Source organism: Mangifera indica, chromosome 8, assembly GCF_011075055.1.
Source record: "Mangifera indica cultivar Alphonso chromosome 8, CATAS_Mindica_2.1, whole genome shotgun sequence".
In the NCBI taxonomy this organism is placed as follows: Eukaryota; Viridiplantae; Streptophyta; class Magnoliopsida; order Sapindales; family Anacardiaceae; genus Mangifera; species Mangifera indica.
In genome coordinates this window covers 15,836,467-15,845,711 of record NC_058144.1, presented here as the reverse complement: position 1 = coordinate 15,845,711, position 9,245 = coordinate 15,836,467, and positions in this window count along the sequence as shown.

Sequence of the window (9,245 nt, the reverse complement as noted above, 5' to 3'; positions counted from 1 at the left end):
CGGTTAAAGTAATATACATTGCTCATATAATTTTAACTTGGGTCCATTTCAGTCGAGGTCCATATCATTGTTCACACAATCAAACACCTCTAAGTTATCCAATTAATTAATTTCACCTTTTTAAAGGCCTTTCTATACCTATCCCCTTCTGAACACATTGCATAAGGGTAAAATAGTTATTTTTTTATTACACTAATGGGCATCCATTACCCTTGCGCCACATTCATTTAACACAGTTCACGAATAAGTGTCATCCATAATCTAAACGAACGTTTGCCTAGTCCCTTGAGTAATGATTGACTAACGACATTAATCCCTATCACCAAGCATGTTCATTCACCTCTAAGTTAGTTATTTAACTTGTTACCATGAACGGGTGTTTGTCCCATATTGAACAAACATTCATGGTCTTCACTACATAATGCTCATTCCTTCGACAAATGAGGAATTTTCTCTCTAACCTAAGGGATGAATGTGAAGGATCAAATAGCCTAAGAGGGGGTGAATTAGGCAATTTAAAACAATTTTTACCAAATTAAAGAATTAAACCAATTTATTCAAATTAATGAATGTTGTCTATATTTAATGCAATTTATGAGAATGACAAAGATATTTCAAATAATTAATACAATCAAAATAACAAAACATAAGATATAAATTTAAGGGATGAGAAAATCAAATACGTGATATATAATGATTTGACACAACCTAACTTACGTCTACTCCTCCAAGATATCTCCCTTGAAGTATTCCACTAACCTTTGGTTGAAAAAAGCCCAACCAAGTTTTTCTTCACAACAAAAATAGCTTTCAAGATGCTATTAACATTTACAAGTATCGAACTCAATTTTTCTCGTTGTAGATTTTCTAATCTCTTCAAGAGTAAACCTCACTTTTTTATTATACGAATTTTTGTACGAATTTGAAATATAATCTCTTTAAAAGAGTGTATATGAAAATTTAAGCTGGTTACAACCCAATCCAAATAAAATCTAAAAGTGTGCAAGCAAGAATTTTGATTAGAGAAGAGAATTTGCAAGTGTATAGCTTAAAATTAATTTGTTCTCAAATATATGAAAGTTCTTTGTGGCGAAAGTCTTTTACAAATGAATTTGATTGTGTTTATATAGTGAAAAATGAAAAAAGTTACCGTTGTGTACAAAAACTAGTCATTTTAATTTTCTAGAAAATACAAAATTCGATTGACCGGATATAATTCGGTCAACCGGATATGAAGTGGGATTTCCCTGGAGTCTACATGGCACTAGCCATTAGAAAATTCAAAGCAAAATTCGGTTAATCAAATTTAATTCGATTAACCAAATTTATGAAAACCAAAATGCATGGCTTCTAGATAATTCAAAAGCTTCCATCAAAGAATTCAACTGGTCAAATTCAATCAATAAAATTTTATTATTTTTACCCCTTAAATTTTTGAAAACTTTAATTTGTCCCTAAACCTTTGAAAAGTGATAATTTAACCCATATTTGAAAATTCTTTAAAAACCAGCTTTGAGATATGAAAATGTAATTCACAAAACTTCATCATTTTAAAAAAATTAATAAACTTTGATAAAAAAATTGGCTTAACCTAATAAGTTTGAAAATTAATATTTTAATCCAAAATGTGAATGATATGAGAATAAGTTTTTAAGTGAACTATCACATGCAAATAAATATTATAATTAAAACGAATGCTTCAAGATTATACATATATCTACCTAAACTTGAGTTTTTCTTCAAATCTTCAAAAATTCTTTACTTGAGTCTTGTCTTTCATCTTTATCTTGAAACTCATTTAAGTTCATTAGTTAAATTCTTGCAATCTAAACTCACACTCAAGTAAAGTCATTAGTCAATATGCTTAGGGACATATTAGTATGTTATCATTAAAATAAGAGCATAATGACTCTTTCAGCCAACAATCTCCCCTTTTTTGATGATGACAAACACATATGTACTTCAAAGAACTTTATAAAATATATTAATGAATGTATTTCCTTGAAGTTAAGAAACACTTAATTTTTAATAAAATTTTGCACAAGTTTGCCTTAAAAAATCAAGTTTCCTCACCTTGAATATATGCAAATAATAATATAATTCATATCAACATCATATATCCAATATTAACCTCATCAAAATATCCACAACATCAAATATCATATTTATAATCATAGAATATATCCATAATCAAAATATCCACAACATTAATCAAATATCGTATCTATAATCATAGTAAAATATATATCCATAATCCTCCATAATCACATCAAAGTATCCACAACGTACTCTTCTCCAACTTTGTCATTATCAAAAGAATGAGGCAATGAATAGAAATGATATAATTAATAAGATAAAAGAAGACTAACATATAGGAACAATGTATAGAAATGATTACCAAAACGGCCAAAAATAAGCAGCAAGGCATAGTGCATGAATATAATGTCTAAATAAGTATAATCAGCAAAATAAGAGTACTAAAAAGATAAAACATCAAGATAAGAGGAAAATCCATACACAACAAAAATATAATTAAAAAAAGATGAACTAAAATGGAGGTGGAGGAAAATGTCGAAAACGTTCATCTATGCCACCCTTGAGCTTAACTCGAAGATCAGTAATACTAGCACAAACAAAAGCAAAATCAATGCAAACCCCAGCACGAATATCAACAAGTCAGCAAATAATATAAAGATAGGATCAACAACTAAGACGATAGTCAGCTCAGTAGAGGAACTCGTTCCAATAGTTATCCTAAATCTATTACCAGAAGCACGAGCTTGTAACTCGAATGAATCTCTATCCTCATCAGCCTTAGCATCATCGTCATCAATATCATTAGCTAGAGCATCAAAAGCCTAAGGCTTAACATTAACATTGAGGCCCAGATCATCGACAACCTCACCTTTACCAAGTACTATCTCATAAATGTGATGTCATACACCATTTTGCTAACAAGAAACCACAGCACGGAGTTTGGAAGCAATATATGGATCAGCAGTTGGCTCAACATCTGACTCTTTAAGGAAGGAAACTCTTACCTCCAAAAGAATCAATGTTTATGTGGATAGAGTGAAATGCTTATATGGTAGATGAATAACTTCATCATGGTGAGGATTGCCCATCATAGTTCAAAGGGCGTTAAAATATAATAAGTTAGTGAAATGCCATCCATAAGGGGAAGAAAAGGACTACAAATAACAAGAAGACCTAAGGTGACACAAAGGTTGGTGGGAAAGAAATGAATCTCACAACCTCAAACAAAAGAGTTGGTTTCGTTATAAAGTTGATTAAACTCCATGTTTGCATAAAATTCACGAACAAAGGTACAATAAACATAACCACCTAAGGTGACAAAATGAGGCAATCTGAATATATCAAAAAGAGTCTTAAGATTGAATTACGCTAATAAATTAAAATCAATTCGATGAGTTTTACACAAAGCACGATGACTATAACGAACAACATAAGTCACAACGACTTAGGTGGAACGAAAGCGAGTCTAATCAAAGGGAGCCTTTGAAGGCTCAGTTTATCGATAGGAGCTAAAGATCTAATACTGACATTTCTAAGTGACTTAAGGGTATGTTTAGAACTACTACAATGAGTATTAACCACAATTGCAAAATATGAGAATATATGACCGAATCTAACAACTTATGCTAACAAATTACAAACTGAAAATTTTAAAAGATAAAATAGAGAGCAAGAGATTAAATACCATACAAAATGTGATGGAATGTGATGAAATGGAATGCTACATCAAATACGTACAAGGGTATAATCATAATTTTGCATAAACGAACACGAATTTGAAAACAAAGTGCACACCTCAGTTGAAAATGATGACAAAATGACAATAGTATGATCGGAAGGAAAAAGGGTCAACTGAAAAGGGTGTTCTTGTTAAGAAAACTGAAAATAGGTATGGAATTTTGGGGGTCTTTTGATGTAAGGCCAAAATTTAAAAATTGTTGGTTAGCACTTGTAAGAATGATACTAGGAATGAGGAATTTGTGGTTAATTTGATGGAAAACCAACGAAATTAGGATGATTTTGGATGAAATTTTAAAAAACTAGGGTTTAAGGTTTAATGGGATTTTGAATGATTTTCAGCAAAATGTGGTGTTTTTGGAAGGGGTTTTTTGCTTAAAACAAGTATAATCAAGTTTTTAGTTGATTTCATGCAAAAAACTTTGAGTTAAACTAGATTAATGCAAGCTTGAAACAATCGGTTCAAAGAAAATGGAAGAGGGCTAAAAGGTTTGTGAGAAAAAAATGAAGGTTTTGCTACCCTTATACACTGGAATTCGGCCAATTCAGTCAATGAATTTTTCAGAATCCGATCGACCAAATTTTGCTTAAAAATTCAGTCAGCTAAATTTTGCATTTTAGCTACTGTATTTTGCAAAATCCAGGTAAATCTTTTTATGCATTTTGTTGTTTCAATATGAACATAAATGAGTCCAAATGATTCAACTATGCAATATTGATTCAAAAAACATGAAATGCAATGTAATTTGATAAAAAAATATGATGAAAATTTAAATCAAACTTATTAAAAGTCAATGCACAAATAATTGCTACAAGAAAATGATGCATAAAACATATATTAACACTTTTAATTCAACCAAAACATCACAACCAAAATGATATTTAAGTGCAAATGCTAATGTGGTGATTTCATTATCCTAAGCTCACCTCTAATTTTGCAAAAATGTTCTTCCCTGAGAGGTTTTGTAAAAATGTCTGTAAGTTGATTTTCAATAGATACAAAGTCAAGACAAACATCACCCTTTTGAATATGGTCTCAAATAAAATGATATCTAATTTTTATATGCTTGGTTCAAAAGTGTTGAATAAGATTTTTTGATAAGCTAATAACACTTGTGTTGTCACACAAGATTAGAGTTTTAGCACTTTTGAACATTACCTTTAGGGCTAACTCTATAATCGCTAAGGGTTTGTTGCATCCACAAGGTTTTTGAACAACAACTCCGGGTGGTAATATATTCCGTTTCCATAGTAGATAAAGCTATGGAGTTTTGTTTTCTTAAAAACCATGAGACTAATACATGACCTAGAAAATGACAAGTAGCACTAGTACTTTTTCCATCGATTTGGCTCTTAGCAAAGTCGGTATCTGAATAGCTCACTAAGTCAAAAGAAGTTTCTCTGGGATTCTACAAGCCTAAAAATCTAGTGTCATGCAAATATTTGAAAATCCTTTTAATGGCTTTTAAATGAGATTCCTTAGGACATGATTAGAATCAAGCACATAAGCATACACTAAACATAATATCAAGTCTACTAACAATTAAATATAAAAGAGAGCCAATCATACCTGTATACATTTTAACATCAATGTTTGACCCACTTTTAGTCCTTCCATGCCAAACTTCTTTAATAAGTCCTTAATGTATGAGGATTGGTTAATGAAAATGTCCTTTTTGCTTTACTTGATATTAAGTCAGAGAAAATACTTGAGTTCTCCCATCATGCTCATTTCAAATTCTTTGCTTATAAGATTAGAAAATTCTTCACACAAAGAGACATTAGTATAGCTAAAAATGATATCATCAACATAAATTTAAATCAAAAGTATATCTTTTTCTTTGTGTTTAATAAACAATGTAATATCTACTTTTCTAATGCAAAAGTCTTTTGAAGTAAAAAATTTACTCAAACATTCATACCATGCTTGAGGTGCTTGTTTTAAGCCATAAAAAGCTTTTTGAAGTTTAAAAACATGGTTAGGAAAATCATAACTTTCAAACCTAGGAGGTTGTTCAACATAAACTTCCTCCATAGTAAATCCATTTAAGAAAGCAGTTTTGACATCCATTTGATATAAATTAAAATTTTTACAACATACAAATGCCAAAAGTGTCCTAATGGATTCTAGTCTAGCTACCAGTGCAAAAGTTTCTTCAAAATCTATTCTCTCTTCATGATTATAGCCTTGTGCCATTATCTAGCTTTATTTCTAACAATCACTCCAGATTCATCCATTTTGTTTCTAAAAACCCATTTTTTGACAATAACAGATTGATGATCCGGACGAGGGACTAGTTTCCAAACATTGTTTCTTTCAAATTGATTTAATTCCTCTTGCATGGCTAAAATCCAAAACTCATCATTTAATGCATCATGAAATATTTTTGGTTCAAATTGTGAAAGAAATGCAAAATGATTATAAAGATTGAAGGATAATCCAGTTTTAACACCTTGATTTTCCTTACCAATAATCAATTCTTTAAGATGAACATGTACATACCTCAAAGCCTTAGGGAGACCTTTATCTCCTTCATATTTTGGCTCTTGTTTTGTCTCATCTTTAGCATCATTTGGTGAATCATAAATTTTCGTTTGATCTCCATTCTTAACTTGATCATCATCAATATTAGCTTGCACATTAGTTGAAGGATTAGATTCATAAAAAATGGCATGCATGGATTCCTCGACTATTAGTGTCCTTTTGTTAAACACTCTATATGCTTTGCTAGATGATGAATATCTAAGAAAGATGCCAATGTCTGATTTTGAATCAAATTTTCCTAAAATTTTTTTTTGTGTTCAAAATAAAACATTTGCATCCAAAAACTTTAAAATAACCAATATTTGGTTTTTTGTTTTTCCAAAGTTCATATGGAGTTTAATCCAAAGATGGTCTTATTAAAACACGATTTAAAATATAGCATGTGGTGTTTACGACTTCCACCCAAAAATATTGAGGTAAAACTTTTTCATTTAGCATGGTTCTAGCCATCTCTTGAATTGTCCTATTCTTTCTTTCAACAGCACCATTTTGTTAAGGAGTTCTAAGACAAGAGAATTGATGCTCATCACAAAAGTTTTCAAATAAATGATTTTCAAATTCTCCTTCATGATCACTCCTAATGTAGAAAATATGCATTTCTTTTTTTTTTTTTTGTATTTTCTTGACAAATTTTGTAAATGCATTGAGGCATTCATCTTTTGATACAAGAAAAATTACCTAAGTGAATCTTGAAAATCATCAACAATAACAAAAACATAATGTTTTCCACTTAAGCTAGTGGTTCTTAAGAGACCAAAAAGATCAATATGAAAAAGTTGTAAAGGTCTAGATGTAGAAATATGAGTTTTACTTTTAAAAAAAAAACTTTTTGTTTGTTTGCCAAATTGACATGTATCACAAATTTTATCTTTAACAAAATCTATTTTTGGAAGACCTTTGACAAGTTCTTTCTTGGAGATTTTTCAAATCAAGTTCATGCTAGCATGACCTAATCTTCTATGCCACAACCAACTATTTTCATACAATGTGGAGAAACATAGATTTTCATGAAATGCATTTTCCACATCTATAGTGTAAACATTTCCATGTCTATTTCCTACACAAATTGGCCTTTTATCATCCATATTTTCTATAATGCAACTATTTAGCCCAAAAATAACTCTAAATTTTTTACCACATAGTTGACTAATGCTAAGAAGATTATGTTTAAGACTATCCACCAAAAAAATATTTTCAATGATAATGTGAGAGTTGTTACCAATATCTCCAATGCCAATAATTTTACCCTTTGCATTGTCTCCAAAGGTGACATATCCTCCATCTTTCTTACTTATTGTTGAAAATTGTGAAATATCTCAACTCATGTGTCTTAAGCAAGCGCTATCGAGGAACCATTTAGTTTTCCTCCTTTTGTTTTTCGGTTCCTAAACACAATAAGATATTCAAAAATTTGTCTTAGGTACCCAAATCATGTTGGGTCCTTGGTGGTTAGTTTTTTTTCCATTCGAAACCCATACTTTCTTAGTGTTCATATGGTGTTTCTTTTGAATTAGGCAAGATGATGAGATGTGACCTTTATTTCCACAATAATTGCAAGTTATATTTGACTCACTTGAAGTTGAGGCTTTAACAAAATAATTTTTTAAATATTTTACTTTGATAAAAGGCTTATAACCAAACCCTTTTTTGTTTAAAACTCTCTTTTATACACTAAGTATTTTATCAAGAATATCCTCTCCATTTTTGAATTTTAAAACTATATCACTTAAATTTTTTGCTCCTTTTTTTAAAGCTTTAATTTCACTTTCTATAATTTCTTTTTTCTTTTTAGCTATGCAAAGATCATTTTCAAACTTTCATTTTTCTTTTTCAAAAATAGAACACTTGTTTTCTTCATTTTCTTTTCCTTTAAGCTTAAAGATTTTTTGGTTAAAAAATTCATTTTTTTTCTTTAAAGACTCGTTTTCTTTTTCTAAATTTAAAATTTTCTTTCTAAGAGTTGCATTTTTAAACATACGAAGGGCAAGTTTTTCATTCATCTTTTCAAGTGTATCATATAACTTTTCACATGAGGGATTTTCATCTATCTCATCATCTATATGATCTAAGTCATCACAAGTATTAGATGAGCTAGAGTAAATTACCTCATTATTTGTAATTGCCATGAAACACATTTGGCTACTTCATTATCCTCTTTTTCAGATTCACTTTTGTCGTTATCGTCTCATGTAGCCTTCATTTCTTTCTTTTTCGATCTACCAATTTTGAGGAAAGGACAATCATATTTGATGTGTCTCAGCTTCTTGCATTCATAGCACACAACTTGTTTTTTCCTTTGTCTTTTTCCTCTTTCACCTTTAGTAGCCTCCTTTTTTGTAAAGTTTTCATTTCTTCTTAGTTTTCTATTTCTTAGAAGCTTTCCAATCTTTCTTGTCAAGAGTGCAATGTCTTCATCTTCATCATTTGACGTCTCCTCTTCTTCTTCTATGAACTTTTCACTCTCTGTAATGGATGATTTGAAAGCGATGCTTTTTTTCTTCTTTTCTATTTCTTCAATTTGTCATTGCTTCATAGTGAGCTCATGAGCGAGAAGTGATCCTAAAAGTTCTTCAAAAGGTAAAGTCTTGACATCTTTTGCTTCTTCGATTGCCATCACTTTAGGATCCCAATAAGGAGGCAAACACCTAAGAAGTTTCTTGACCTTTTTTTGGTTAGTATAAACTTTACTAAGATTTTTCAATTCATTTGTAATAGTAATAAATCTACCAAACATATCACTAATAGTCTCATCTTTATTCTTTTTTGTTGGAGAATCTAGGATTCTTTGTTTAAGAGATTGTATATGGTTATAAATAGCTAATTCACAGCTAATAACTCTAATTTAGGCTTATTATAATCATCCTAATTTAGCTAACAGTTGTGATTCTAATTTAGATAGATTTAATTAGTTTATGCTTAATTAGTA